At 37.5% G+C, this 15,891-nt stretch overlaps 2 protein-coding genes across 5 annotated transcripts in view; both read right to left on the bottom strand.

The window, feature by feature from the left end:
* Window positions 1-15,891, bottom strand: part of LOC137288433 (enolase-phosphatase E1-like) — a 219,327-nt gene that overhangs the window by 98,912 nt on the left and 104,524 nt on the right. The window lies entirely within an intron of this gene.
* The window catches only part of LOC137288332 (uncharacterized), a 38,779-nt gene that overhangs the window by 9,281 nt on the left and 13,607 nt on the right, over window positions 1-15,891 (bottom strand). The gene's annotated exons all lie outside the window — the stretch shown is intronic.

Raw genomic sequence — 15,891 nt, 5'->3', positions numbered from 1 at the left:
TGCCCATGTGTGGAATCGAATCTTGTAATGCCTTCAACACTACCCCATAAATCTGGGCAACAGGCAGGGTAAGAACAAGTTTATTTCTGTAGAATTTTGTGTGGGGGATTTGAGCCAGCCATCAACTGTCTTGTGGTCGAACATACTTTCCTGAAAAACTCAATTTCCTTTTCACATGAATCAAATAGTACTGGAGTAAATCTCAAGATCTCTAAGAGACCCTAATTTTGAACACTGTCACATAGGAAAATCATCAAGTTAAGCATTTGAAACTGCTGATACATTTTCATCATTTTGATACTCAGAGAAAATTTAACTTATGTGAGAAAACAAAGCATAAAAACATGTAATTTCACCATTATTTGCAATGTTCTGGCAATATCATACAAAAAAGTGGCCCATCAAAAGTGGGCTTTATATATCATGCTCAAGTGGGAACTCAACCATAGATCATCAGCCAGACCAGCAAAGACTTTAACCACTAGGCTACCCTACTGCATCAAATTAAAAAGGACAGTCATTACAATGAACAAAATTCCAAAGCAACACTAAAGCTATTGTTGACATGAGAACAGGTTAGAATGTCTCTGTTAATCCAAAAAAACAAATCTCTTTTATACATGATACACTGCCTGTGGAATGATGAATTATAAATAAAATTGTAAAACTTAGTTGGAACATGTACATGGAAATTGACACTTTTCCCAACAAAGCAGGAAAACTTCCAATCATTTCAGTCCTGATCATAGCTAGAGTATTGCCGAGTGTGCAGATAAACTGCTAACAAACAGCCTAAATCATTTATCCCTCACTGTCATCATCAATGTGGACAACTTCTTACACAAATTCAATCTTTCTAAAAGCTTTTGCCAGTACCAGTAAAAAAGATTAAAACAGAATATTTTCAACTGTCACATCAAATCTAAAATAAATTTCACAAGGCTGCATCAATACCGAGACTTTTTAAATCACACAAGCCATGACAGCTTAAGTCTGAAGCAAAGACTCCCTCAGCTGTTATACATTAATAGGGACATTGTCTTTGACAACATAGGCAGCAACAGCATGCAACACCAACCACTATGTCCCAGACTCCAACCAAACACCAACAAATCCACAGAAGAGAAATGCCAGTTCACACCTTCAGAAAGTTCTGCTGGTTGTCAAGATGTCTAACTGTACCACAACGACTGTTGTGTATAGAAGCACAACAGCAACATAAGACCAGTGTATGGCTGGACACAAGGAGCCCCAAGGAAAGTGGCAAATATAGGTTCCTCTAAAGAAAGAATTGATTCATGGAAAGCGATAAATGCCCTGTTATTATTCCTGTACTGAAGTGAATCAATACGTGCATGCAACGTGACTAGTTTAAATGAGTAGTGTAGTGGTACACAGGGAATATTCGCATGATTATGAAATCTTTCGGCTACCCACAGGTTTCACAAAGACAAGTTATCCCCCAACTCAAGCAAATTATTTAGCAAAAGAAAAATACACATATACTTCGATCTTAAGTAATGGTTAGGAAACATTAATACAACTCAGCACTAGGATCTGCAAACAAAGTGGTAGAAAACATCTTATGTAGTGTCTCTGGAATTATACTTGGAGAAAGTTCTGCCTGCAGTTACTATGGTGCTTGGTTAGCTATAAATTAGTTATCGAGGGCTTTTCTTTGATTGGAAAGGTGAAATGAACACGATAAAATAATACACTGTTTATGGGTTATTTAAAGCCATCCATTTTAATTCATTTCTTTAAATATGATCTGATAGCCTAAATCTATCACAGCACTGACAACATTTTTCTATTTTTATTTTTTGAATGATCAATAATTGCTACAAAAATTGGTGTGCTTTTTTTTGTTGATTTGTATTGTTAACATTGATCTTGGTTGCAAGTTATAATGGGGTTCAACATGAGTTCAATATTAATAGCTGTTGGTGTTTCTGTTAGTGTGTGCGTGTTAGTGAGCATGTCAGCTATTAAGTATTCAAATGTGTGTCACAGTGTTAGTGTGCTAGAGCCTTTAACTAGTGAGTCAGTGTGTGCTGGTGTGTGTGAGAGAGAGAGAGAAAGAGGGAGAGAGAGAGAGAGAGAGAGAGAGAGAGAGAGAGAGAGAGAGAGAGAGAGTGTGTGAAGGGAGCGAGAGAGTGAAAAAGAGCAAACGAGAGTGAAAAAGAGCCAGAGGAAGAGAGAGAGGAAGAGGAAGAGGAAGAAAATGCATTAGCATGTTACTCTATGTGGGTAACCTTAACTGTAACTGCATGACTCTCTTATTTTAAATAATCATATGGGCCTAGATTTTCAAAGTTCTCTTGGCACTAAGATAGTCGCATGGTAATTTTAATGTATGGCACTTATGACTATTTTGGTGCTAGGAGAGCTTCGAAAATCTAGGCCCTGCTGGTTTAGTTAGAAAATATTAATGACTCACACACTATATTTCATGGTAGGTATTTTGAATGGCATTTTCCCCCATCTACTTAAAAAAGTTGACCCCTCTTTTGAAAAACCCTGTAATTGAATCTGTCTGTTACATAACAACATAATATTCGTCAGATCATTTTCTGTCATTAGAGTCCATTTAAGCAGGATACAGGGACATGACTCCATCTTTCATCATGGCTGACAGTAACTTGATAACATCTTGGTAACCTAGCAACACCAAAGCACAAACATCCTTTCAATATTTCCAGGGCGAGTTTATCCACAAAATTATTGAAAGGGACACATCAGAGGCATCCGGGGCCAAACACTCAGAAAATTTAGACCCAGTTATACATTAGTCATACCAAAGCTTGCCAATTCTAAAATACATGTGTTATAAAAATGATAACAATCATATATGTTGTAATGGAAAGCATCTTTGGCACACTGAAAGTTAATTATGGATGAAATATTCAAAGCACTATTTAACTGTTCTTGATTCCAAATGTTCAATCTCTGTATCAAAATGAATCTCCTATTAAATTTAACTTAATCCTGAATTACTGAAAAATAATTTCAGATTTCATATTTAATTATGACAGATTAATCGAAAGATATAGTTTTAACAATCATCACCAAAGTTGAGTTTAATCCACATATTAAGTGTCCCATTACTTTCTACTTGAGCTGAAAATGGCAGTGATTCTGAAGCTAAATATATTCAAGAAAGCCCACATAAGTCTAGAAAATATGACAAATCTAGATTTCCACCGCTTAATGAAGAAAGTCTCAGGGCTCATTTTCATTATTTTTGTTTTTTTCTGTAAAATATAACGAGTGAAATAAATGAATCATATGAATGCAAAAGCATTAAGTACCTTAAGCAGTCTTCACATAACAAACTAAAGTTTGAAAACACATGTTGTCAAACCCAAGTTTTAGAGTGTGAACATTCAAACAACTCTCAACCAACCCCAAATTCAGAGCTGTCAAAATGATTTCAAGAAATAGGATCTGCCTCTATTCTCACCAACCTTTCCATCAAACTTTTGGTGTTTTCAAACTCAAATTTGACGTGTGAAGTGTTGTCAAACTCGTGTTGTTCAGAAGCGGCCAATCACAGTCAACGAAATTGTCACGTGACTGCATCGCTCAAATGACATGAAAGTTTTACAACTTTTGAAACTTCAGCATCACGAAACACTTTAGACAACTATGCCCTCTGATCTGGGAAAGACATCCTCCTCACTTACCTAATTACAGCCTTAACCTATCTAACCACTACCAAAATATGAACTCACTCAATAGATGAGTATGACAGGCTCTTCCCAAGACAACATCCCTTCTACTTTACTCCTCACACTTCCTCATATCACACAACCGATGTTAAATCCACTGATGGCTATCCCAATACCAATACAACTGACTACTTGACATCAGTGTTCACCAGCAACCAGCACCAATGATAGCAGTTTTGACATAGGCATGTGTCATGTCTATGATCCATGATCCACTGATGGCTATCAACATTACTCCAACTCTACTGATGCCTCACTCCACTCCAGGGTTCTGATACTGATATATAGGTATCATGTCTATGATCTACTTAGTGACAGAAGCATTGATATGTCATGTGCAGACATCCTTGAAATGACATACTCAGTCACATTGCTGACATACTCTCAGAGGGTGCCCAAACCACAAGTCTTGTTTACCTGTGTAACCATGCACCTAGTATGTCTTCAGGTAGTATTCACATTCCAGTATGTTCGTTTCAGCAGCATGTCACTAACAAAGTTTGAGTGAGTGAGTATAGTTTTATGCTACATGTAGCAATATTCCAGCAATATCATGGTCAAAGATGCCAGAAATGGGCTTCACACATTGTACCAATGTGGGAAATCAAACCCAGCTGTTTGGCATTACAAGTGAACACTTTAACCATGAGGCTACCCCACCAACCCTAATAAACTTTGTACCTTAAAAATCCTGTGATTAACATAACAAAAAGTGCCCCATACATATATGGTAATCCAACACCAGTTTAAACCTAGAATTGGTGGAGCTACCACTTGTACATTTGTTCTGATGCAACCAACAAATTTGATTGGCATTTTAGAAGTTGGCCAAGCAATAAAAAAAACAAATTCTTTAAAACGTCTTGTAAACATGCACCCTAATTCACCAAAATCTTGTAAAGTTCAACCCAGCAACTTAATACATGTACTATGTTGATGTTAACTGCCTCCCATCTTATTCTCTTGAAAAGAAAGGTTTGGAGAAGAACTCACAGAAAGGAATGTGCATCCCACCCTTCCCATCATGCATCAGAATAGCTGGCTTGTGCCGAAAACGTACTCCGCTAGTGCGGCATCGTACTACAGCAAGTGAACACCATGTGTCAGGAGGCGTAGCTTCATTCCAGTATTACATAGTTCTATGATAGCATTCATCTCCTCGACATAACAAGCAGACGCTTGCTTTTACATTGATTTATAGCTGTTGAAATTGTAGACTGCAAGATATATGTTTGCAGAAATTTGATTTTTTTGTTTTGAGGAATGTTTTCTGATTTCTTGCATATTTGAGAGGCGTTTAGACTTTCTAACATATAGAGAGTGAGAACAAAAGACACTAAACACACTATACACAGTATTTCAAACAGGTATGTTAACCTCAGATATGATAATTTTCTTCAGTTATAGAACCACTTTGTAGCCATCTCTCAAACTTTAGCCACCCATCGGAAACCCAACTTAATAAACCTCTGTAAGAGGTGACTAAGGGGATTGGTTGGTCCAGTTAGCTGAATTGGTTGACACATGTTATCATATCCCGGTAGCATGAACTGATGCTCATGAGGTTAATCACTGGATTGTTTCATCAGTAGCTGGAATGTTGCTTAATGTAGCATTAAACTCTAGACACACAAACTTAAGGAATCTAGACTTTAGACCATTTGCATTACAGCCCTTAGTTTCTCATGACAATATATCCAAGTGTACTTCTTGAACTCATAAACTAAAACTGAGCCAACAGTACAAAACAAAAACAACATACACAACCAACCAGATTTTAATGATGCAATTTGTGTTTCCTTGAATTAACAACCTACTTGAGTTTCTGACTGAATGAATGGAGTGGAGTCTGGTTGTCTGAAGCAGTCTAATTCAATTGAAAATCAAGAAGGTGGACCCTATTTGTCTTATGGAGTACACTTCTCCAACAGGGCAGCGATATAAGTGTCCCTTATTGTGAGTGAGTGAGTGAGTATGGACGTATGTGAGTGAGAGAGTATGTGAGCATGAGTGAGTGAGTGAGTAAGGATGGTTTTAATCATCCTTTTCATGGTCACTGTTCCCGAGATGTGATTTTTCTGAGCAGCCACATTGTTATCATACATATCAGGAATTGACTTACGAGTGAATGAGGATGGTTTTACACCACTATTACAATATTCCAATATTATTACGCTGTGGGACAAAAATTGAGCTTATCCCATCCTAGTTGATTGTACTACACATGTGAGGAATAGAACCCAAGTCTTTGGTGTGAAGTGTGAGCACTTTATTCACTAGCCTAGCTAACACCTTATTGAGACTTAAACTAACATTTTCGTGAATATATTACATATTTGTTTACTGAAAACAGCAGCACATAAGGAGTAACTAACTGGTGTGAGAGTATTATCGAAAATCGAGAATCTGAGAAAATCTTGGCTGTGGGCAAAATAATGTGGTTCTGGGACAAAGAGATAGAGTAACTTTATGAGAGTTAACAGCAGTTATTATGGCAGCTAATGTCATGTAATCAGGTCAGTTAGGCCTACAGTGTTGAAACAGTATCAAATATATGTTACGCTTAGAGATTCTGTGATTTGCCGACACTGATATTTTATTCAACATTATGTCAATTAAAGCATAAAATTAACTGCTGTTTTCAGTTTCCTCTTAAGATTCTAATGTTCTTCCTGGATCTCAAAGTGTTTATTACCTCTGATTTATAACTGACATTAGGAGATACTAAGATCACAGTCATGATGTACGTCAGTTCTTGTGCAAACAGGTCGCCTTGACCTAGACTTACACATCACTCAAAGAAAGTGGTTTTCAATAAAAATGAATCAGTGAGTTTGGTTTAACTGCACTTTTAGCAATATTCCAGCAATACCACAGCGAGGGACACCACAAATGGGATTCCCATATCTTGCCCATGTGGGGAATCGAACCTGTCTCTTCAGCGTGACAAGCAAACACCTTAACCACTAGAGTACCCCACCACCCAAATAAAAAGGAGAAACATGTATAAAAAAACCTTAATGTCTCTTTATTATCCTTAAATATGCTTGTATAGATAGTTTACAATCATATTTTTGCCCCAGAAAAAAAGATTTAAAAATATTAACAGATAAACACTACTAAACATTCCAAATTATCCCTATGTTAAGCACTACCATGATCAGAATGATTATGAGTACATTACAGTGGCTGGAAAAAATATAAAATATTAATGTTAAAATGCTGTAAATCAAACAATAGCTAACACAGAGTATATGACTGAGAACTGAGAAAAACATGTCCAGATACCATCTTTAAAGCGTACAGAAATATTGACAAAAGATGATGTTTACAGAACAAAACACAAGCTAAACTGGTTCTCCATCAAAGAACAAATTAATCTAAATGTAAAAAATTCTAAACATTTTGTATAATAGTATGAGGCAACTATTTTCACAATTGTTTCTGTAATGCTGATAATACAGAATTCACATGAAAAGATGAACGCAGATAATTTGAACAAGTAGACTATGCTTGTAAAGATTCCTCTTTAACGGATTTGTAAGTTGATTAGGGTAATGTAACTGACTTTAACAATAACTGTTAAAATATTTTCAGTCTGTACTTGAAATATATTAAAAAAATGTGCATGTAATATTCTCATTGAACTGACTGACCTAAACAAACAAATAGTAAGATCTATGAACCACAAAAAAACCCATAAAAAACTGTCATAAGGGTAATATTATCCTCCTGCACTTGAAACAAGATCAAAATTTTAATCTTTTTAAAAAATCATTTTCACATTGAATCAACAGACCAAGACAGCTTTATGCAACATGAGATCCCTTAACAACAACAGCAAAAAATCTGACATTCAAATGCAAAGGTAAACATGATGATGTCAGTTAATTAATAACTACATTAAAAGCATAATGCTGATACTTCAGCAAAGGTGATGCAAGATGACAGATCAGATTCATGACTCTTACTGCCTGTTTTAAACAGATCAATTAAATATTTTCAATCAAAATTCAGCTGAGCCAGCAAAACTTGGAACCACTTACCCTGGTAATTAATTGGTATCAGAGAACACAGAAATGTGTGAGTGTGACACTTTGTACCCACCTCCTACTCTAGGAGTCAGTGGCTTCCTGGTACTACCCAGCAGTCTTTGCATCATTTAAACTCATGCTTTTGAACACTGAGTCTGACTGACCTCACATCAAGGGGGATATGACTGAAAGTGCAGTTTACAGAAATAAAAGGTTTTTATGAGCAGTATCATAACCATGATCACGATTTTTGTTTGAAAAAGGAAGTCGTGGCAGAGGGAAATAGGGGATGGCCGACAGGCCTGACCTGATTTCCGCTGGCTGACCCCGGCTTACTTTTTCAAACAAAATTGAGGAGGGGGTTTTTATCCAGCTTATAAACCAACCAAAGCTATACTGTGGATATAATTTTAATATTAGATATCTAATCAGCATGCATAATGTGCATGTTTTGCTTTCGCTACACATGTCCTGCAACTGCGCTGCATGCCCTATCTGTGTTGTGAAGAACACATGGTTCATACTGACAAACAATCTCATTCTTCACAGCAGATACTTGTAGCCTAGTGGACAACATCAGCAAACTAGTAAGCAAAGGGTTGCAGGCTTGAAACCAGGTTTCGGCACAATATACTGGAAGTTTTCAATAATGTGATAGTTTACAATTGTATTTACAACATGTACTAGTGAAATAATTCAAAGTCAAGAGCTATTCTTTAGAAATCCCTGGGCTGCTGGCAGTTCTGTAGAAAATCCCTAGAATTTTTCGGAGAATGACTGTGAAACTGCCTGTAGAGGTTTACTCAGTAAAAGGAAATACTGCAAGACAATAGAGTGACATCACTGAAGGTTTCTAAGGAAGGTTCCAGCAACATCATGATGGGGATGACCTGAAATGGGCTTCGCATATTCTCCGCAATTGGAAATCAAACTCATTGTGACTAAATTACTCTGATCCTAAGGATTCTAACCCAGGGCTCAATTTAGTGCTTCTTTATTTGCACTGGTAATCCAATATAGGAAAGTTTAACCTAGTTATAAGTCTAACTTGCAGGAGGTTTTTGTGGGTGGGTAAACCTCTGAATACAACATCTAAATCAAATAACATACACTTGCATTACACATCACAGTGCAACTGGTCGGTGCTGCAAGGTTTTCATCTTAGGCCGCACCTTGTGCAAGTAGGTGACCATGTCTTCAATCAAACCCTGTCATCACTGTGGAAACTGATACCTTGATGCTGTAAAACACTTTCATTGCTGACACAGTTGTACACGAGTCAGCACTATTATTTAGAAAGATGATCTGTTGATTATCTGTAATAACAGGCCGACCACTAAACATGAACTTAATCAAGGAAGTAATTTAAAGTGGTATCTTCCTGACATGAGCTGGCACAACAGTGGGTCACTATCAGTTTCATTTACATCATCTTACGTGAAAACTTCCTCATGCTAACATTACTGCTTCCTCTTTAAATAACATCTAGGGAATGTTCGCATGTATGTTTGTCGTTCACAACATTCAGCAATATCACAACAACGGGACGGTTGATTGTTGTCTTGTGGTTCAATGACACATCCAACAACATTACATCTTTATGGCAACAGTCTGTCAGTAATCTTATCTGAACCAGGCAGTCCAGTGATAGATGTCATGAGCATCCATTGTTGAAATGTGATGAAAAAAGTTCAACAATGTAGCAATAACTGAGTCCAGATCAACTAAAACCTTTAATAAAATTGTGAAACAATGAATAAAATTTACCGACAACAGCTTCTTTTATATTTTGAGTGATACCTTTGAATACAGATTCTTGTCAAAGCAGGAATTGCAAGTCATTCCTGTTTGACAATTGTACAAGAATCTGTATCAAAATGTATCATTGTCTTCTTGTACCACTGTCAAACAAGAATTGCATGGCATTCCTGACTGACAATGCTACAAGAATCTGTAACTCATGTAAAAGATGTGATGGCAGGAAACAGAAAGTAACATTTTTGAAAATACAACACTTATTATGAATTGCAGAATCATAATAATTTGACTTAATTTCAGCTTCCTCAAACAAACAAAAGAACTGTCATCAGTTGATATCACAAGTCAGTGTTTGTCAATACAATCATTGCATGCTGAAACTTCCTCATATCATCATGAGATGTGATGAAGTTTAATACTATGTCAAAGAGCACTGCATATACATAACAAGAACAACAAGAACCTTTCTTTGTTGACCTTTTTCAAAAAAACAAAAGTCAAAGAACTAAACTATTCCAGTTGTTGGGAAGCACACTACAAGTGGATACACTGGCAAATATATGGATGACCACTTCTTTCATTTTGTGATACAGTTTCTTGTATTCTTGTCAAGCTCCCATAAAATTAAAGTCTGGGTTAGAACTGGTCTTCAGTAACACATGCTTGTTATAAGAGGCAACTAACAGGATTGGGTGGTCAGGCTCGCTGACTTGGTTGACACATGTCATTGGTTCCCAATTGTGTAGATTGATACTCATGCTGTTGATCACTGGATTGTCCGGTCCAAACGCAGCTGCTGACAGATCACCACCATATAGCTGGAATACAGCTGGGTGCAGCTTAAAACTAAAATCACTCATCCTGGAGAAAGAATGACAATTGCACAAGTACAGGTATTGAAATGCTGCATTCACAGAACAAGAGAAGCTGGTATCAATAACTTTATCAGCAACACCTTCAGAGTACCTGAAACTTATCAGTATTCCTTCTGCCCTACCCTTATTGTAATCATGAAAAGAATAAGTCTATATTTCCCTCAGATCAATGCCATAAACACGCCATCTCACATGGGTCCCTTATCAAATAGTACTTGTCAATTTCCACCCAAACAAATTTGAGAGACTTGGGAGCTGCTTCTTTAACAAGATATTTTGTCTAAGCATCAATTGTCTCACTGATTTGTTGATGGTTGTATGGTGAGATGAATGGAAAGTGACACAGCATGAAGCTTATTGCAGTTATATTGACGTCTGACCATGCATATTTATTCCCCGGGAGATTTTTTCCAGGAGGTATAATATCCCAAGACGAAAATTTCCAGCAGAAATGTATTCCAAGGATATTAATTTGAAAGGCAGTTTCTGGAATATTTTCTCATTACTCTTTCACCTGGAAACTATCTGACCTGGAAATAGTAATTGTTTATTCATGTGAGTGTGTATGTAGTTATTTGGCGTAACCTGGACAACTTGGATCAGTTGACTGAGATAGGACACAACAGTTTAAAATGGACCTCCATGCAGTTTCTGAGGTGACTAGTCTGTGTGTTATCCCGTAATGCCAAGCACAAGGGAGGGTAGCAACGAGTACCATGTCAATGGGACTCCTTTTCAGTCTAAAATAGGTTTATTTGTTTCAGTCAAAATTATACATACATTCAGAGATTAGAGGTTCGACATTCCTCCTCCACTGCTACCTTAGCCCCAGACAGTATCATCTAGCTATGGATATCAGTCATATAGGAGGTACCTCGTTTGCATCACAAATACAGTACATACATTTGAAACATTTACAGTATGTAAAGCTATGTTGTACAAGAGCAGAGAATAAGAGAGCTAAAATTTTATGTACTTACTGTGAACAAAATGTTACTAGACTCTATGGTTTAAGTTGCAGACAACTTTCGTTTTTCCAAAGGACATTGTTTCAGTGGGCCTGTTAATAAGACTTGAAAAGCCTTCTGGTGAGAGGAAAGAAAGACAAGTGGAAACTTTGATACAGAAACACAACAAATCAACTATTTGTTTTTGCATGTATCAACATTTTACTGTCGAATTCCAGTGCAATTCCTGCAGTCTGTTCCATGTTATCTGCAAGTATGGCTATAAATACATCGGCTGATAAGACAGGCCCAACTCCTGCCAGATCTATTTCACCAGATGACCGATAGATGCCAGAGAATGTTTATCCCACAACAGCGGAAATTTGTGAAGTTTTAAACACCAAACTTCAGCAGATGGTTTCAACATTAGAAACACAGCACAGATATGACATACAGGGTTTTAAACTGTCTTCGGGCTGCTCCTCCATTACAGAAAGCTGGTTCTTCAAGCAGCTCTACGTCACTTGGAACCAAGCTTTGCTTGGAAAAGGTTCAGAGTGTAACCAAAGACCAATATCTAGTTACTTAAATAAACAGATTTTATACAACCAAACAGAATTGTTCACAACTAGGTAGACTTGTATACAACTGAACAGCCTTGTATACAACTAGGTAGACTTGTATACAACTGAACAGCCTTGTATACAACTAGGCAGACTTGTATACAACTGAACAGACTTGTATACAACTAGGCAGACTTGTATACAACTGAACAGACTTGTATACAACTAGGCAGACTTGTATACAACTTAACAGACAAGAGTGAGTGAGTTTGGGTTTACATCGCTTTTAGCAATATTCCAGCAATATGATGGCAGGGGGACATGAGAAATGGGCTTCACACATGGTACCCATGTGGTAAATCAAACTCGCATCTTCAGTGTGACGAGTGAATGCTTTTACCACTAGGCTACCCCACCACCCTGAACAAACATGAAAAGAATTAATCAGACTTACATGAATCACATTTTACTCAACTAGATGGTATACAACCAAGCAGACTTGTATACAACCAAGGAGACTTGTATACAATTGAGCTGACTTGTATACAATTATTCAGACTTCTATATGCACAGACATGTTTTCTCTGCAGACAAGGGAACTGTTCCACTGTGATATCAGCATTCTCAGTCCATCTAGATCCCAAACACCAGTGTGATGGGGCTGTGGTGACTTGCAGCAGATGTCACTCCTGTGTCAGTGAATCCATTTCAACCCAGCACAGTCAGTACCAACAACTCAGGAGCCTTTCAACTGCCACCCCAGTTCCTGCCAGGGATGATTCAGTGCAACTTAATAATGTAAATGATCTGACAATTTTTCTTTCATGGGTAAACAATCTGTGATTCTACCTAAAAATCTGATGCCAGGATCATGATATTAGCTAACAACAAACCACATAACACTAAGATGTATACAAAATTATGCCAAGATCTAAGTTTGGTCAAGTAACTCAAATGTTTTTGTGACTGACTGAAAAATGCCACCAGCATTCATGTAATCCTCAGCAGTGATATATTTGCCATTCTGAAACAGACACCAGACAACAACCAAAATTCATTTCTGTCAAACTTTGTAAGCTAATTGTTACTTGCTCCTCTCAAAAAGACAACTAACAAAGTAGGTGCAAGGATTACAAACACGCTAGCTATACTCATCCTAATTCATCCTAATCGTTCCTCTGGACAACAAAAGTGTTCAGCATTATAAGATTTTCAGCTCCATGCAGCAAAACCCTCAGGTAACTAATGTGTCGTCTGACAATTAACAATATAGACAATGGATTACAAGCTGCTAACAATATTCCACCTAATCCTGAGCTATCTGAAGCGCTCTTTTCAAGGACACTAACATAGGCAAAGGATCAAATGTCTGGTAAGCCACATCACCTAAATTCGGTGCAAAGTGATATGTAACTCTTTCTCTCCTCCAGCAGAACCATCTGTTCCTCCAGATGTTCCTCTCCAGACTTAACCATCCTCCTGTTATCTTTACATAACCTGAAAAGCCTTTTAATCACTTCAAGCAGGAGTCACAGATGCTAATCCTGATACTTCATCACAGCCAGAGGATGCCTAGAATTGTCAACTGGACAAATTTCAGAGAACACTCTAGAATTCTGATGCTTATATCATATTTCAAATCTACAACCAAAAATAGTTGCATATGAAAAAGATTATTCATTTGAGATTCCAGGATTACACTGTCACTGATGCTTACACATACAGACAGGTATTTAAAATCCATAACCCAGAATGGTTGCAAATGAAAAGAAGCCATTCTTTGGGATCTCTGAATGTGTCGTCAGATCCTCCATGATAAATGTAAGAAATTCTGGCCATACTTCATCAGGAAGGTTCCACAGTTCCACATGTGTTTCACATTCCACAGCCTGGATAAAGTTGAGGCTTCTACCCTTACCGTTCCAGCTCAACTAGCACAGATGTTCAAGTGATGGGCCTCAGATGTGTCTGTCAGTCCCTATCTAACATCAATAGGTTGATATATATAAGATAACCATCTATAGCTGGGGATTTTAACTGAGAGTCATGTTTCTGTCTGAGATAAATTATCTCTGATCAAAGATGAAGGACTGTGTAATCAGTCTCTGCAACATGTCTCGAAAACAAAAATATCACCAACATATCAAATATAATCCCATACAAAATATTTTGACCAATTTAGACTTCAGAAAATGAAGAGATGGTTTTATGCTCATTGCCTTGACCCACAAAAGGAAATTTAGCCAAACGGTTGGCAATGCTTCACATCTTTGTAGGGCATTTGAGATGTTGTATAGATGAGGGAAAACCAAGTTCTATGGATAGTCGCATTCAGTGAAATATAGAAGTTGACTATCCATAGAACTTGGTTTTCCTTCAATGTTTCACATATCATCTAACTGCATATGTTACACAAATCAAATAAATAAGTTCAAGCCATCCTTCAACAGATCAGATTTGAAACGAGATCAAAGCAAGTCAAAAATGGGAGGAATTTACAGAAAAAAACTTCTGACACAAGACCAGCAGTTTGAGACAGCCGAGAGCGCTCTTCAGAAGTTATCAAAATTAACCAAGGACAGCTAAACTGTGCTCAGGAAAAAAAAATTTGTTTTCATTAACTGTAAGTTCTCAGTACTTCAATTTTGCTACAACTTGGAACAAAACAACACTGTAATCATCACTGTGTATGATACTGTAATAATTTCAAACAGTACAGTCTTGTTCAAGCAAGACTGACCCATAAAGAACCAGGTTAGAACTTATCTTCAGCAAACCATGCTTGTCTTAAGACGCGACTGAAAGGATTGGGTGGTCAAGCACGCCGACTTGGTTGGCACATGTCATCATATCTCAATTCCACTGATCTAGGTTCATGATGTGGATCACTTGATTGTCTTGTCAAGCATATTGCTGAGTGCAGTGTTAAACAACAAAGTTATAACAAAACAAACAAATCAAGCAGGACTAGATAATAACTCAGGAGACTAATGAAATATGATTTAGTCTCCACATCAGGACTTTCAGAAAACCAAATTCCACATCTTCAAATGCATAAGAAACAAAACAGAGAGTGCAATAACCTCCATGGAATGCTGCAACTGAAACAAAGGATGCAGAAATAGGACCCAAGCCAAGACAGCAGCAAAACTTCCCTATCTGCAGGATGCAGGGAGGAGGGGCCAAGAAACAAGCGTTTTTCTTTGTCAAAAATACTGAGAACAGGGTTCGGGAGCCATGGGCTGTTTTTGTAGACATTCAACACTGAGTATCATCTTCTTGGAGATTCTGTCCCGACCTCTAGGCAGCATTGTTTATTCAGACAGGTTTGTTCTGAGAAGACATAATGTCAGGAATGCATAGCCGTGTGTGTACACACGATGGTATTGTCAGGTTTCTGGTGAAACAGGCTTATGACTGAGTCATTCAGTCATGTAACGCCCTTTGAACAATATTGTAGTGCCATTACCATGACAACTTGATGGGGCAGAAACACCAAATATCTCTTGACAGTCATCATGGTTGGCAGACTAGTCAGTTTTTATGGTTTTAGGAGGTAGCATATCATCACACTGTCATCCCTGCAAAACATGGCTTTGAACAGTTAGAAGCTGGTGGGTCAGCTTAAGGAAAGCCAAATGTCTCTAAACCTTCATTGCATAGTAGAAGACAGTCATCATCAAATCAAGTGAGTCAGTTATACATTGCTTTAGTTACCTGACAATGTGTTGAGGAAAGCACAAAGTGCTGCTTATCTTCACCAATTTAACCCACAAGCATGACAAACCCATGACCTAGAATGATGGGATTGTATTGAAACTTAAGATCATAACATTGTATCAGGGTCTATATGTTGATCAGCATGCAGCCTTATAATGGAGGAATTGAGTCTGTCTGTCTCACAGTCCCTGAACCATATTTCCCTACCTCTCCAGGCAATGACAAAGTCCTAAATGAAGCAAGTCTAGATTTTTCAGGTTCAG

This window comes from Haliotis asinina, chromosome 1, assembly GCF_037392515.1.
Source record: "Haliotis asinina isolate JCU_RB_2024 chromosome 1, JCU_Hal_asi_v2, whole genome shotgun sequence".
Lineage (NCBI taxonomy): Eukaryota > Metazoa > Mollusca > Gastropoda > Lepetellida > Haliotidae > Haliotis > Haliotis asinina.
This window is presented reverse-complemented; position numbering and strand designations above follow the sequence as displayed.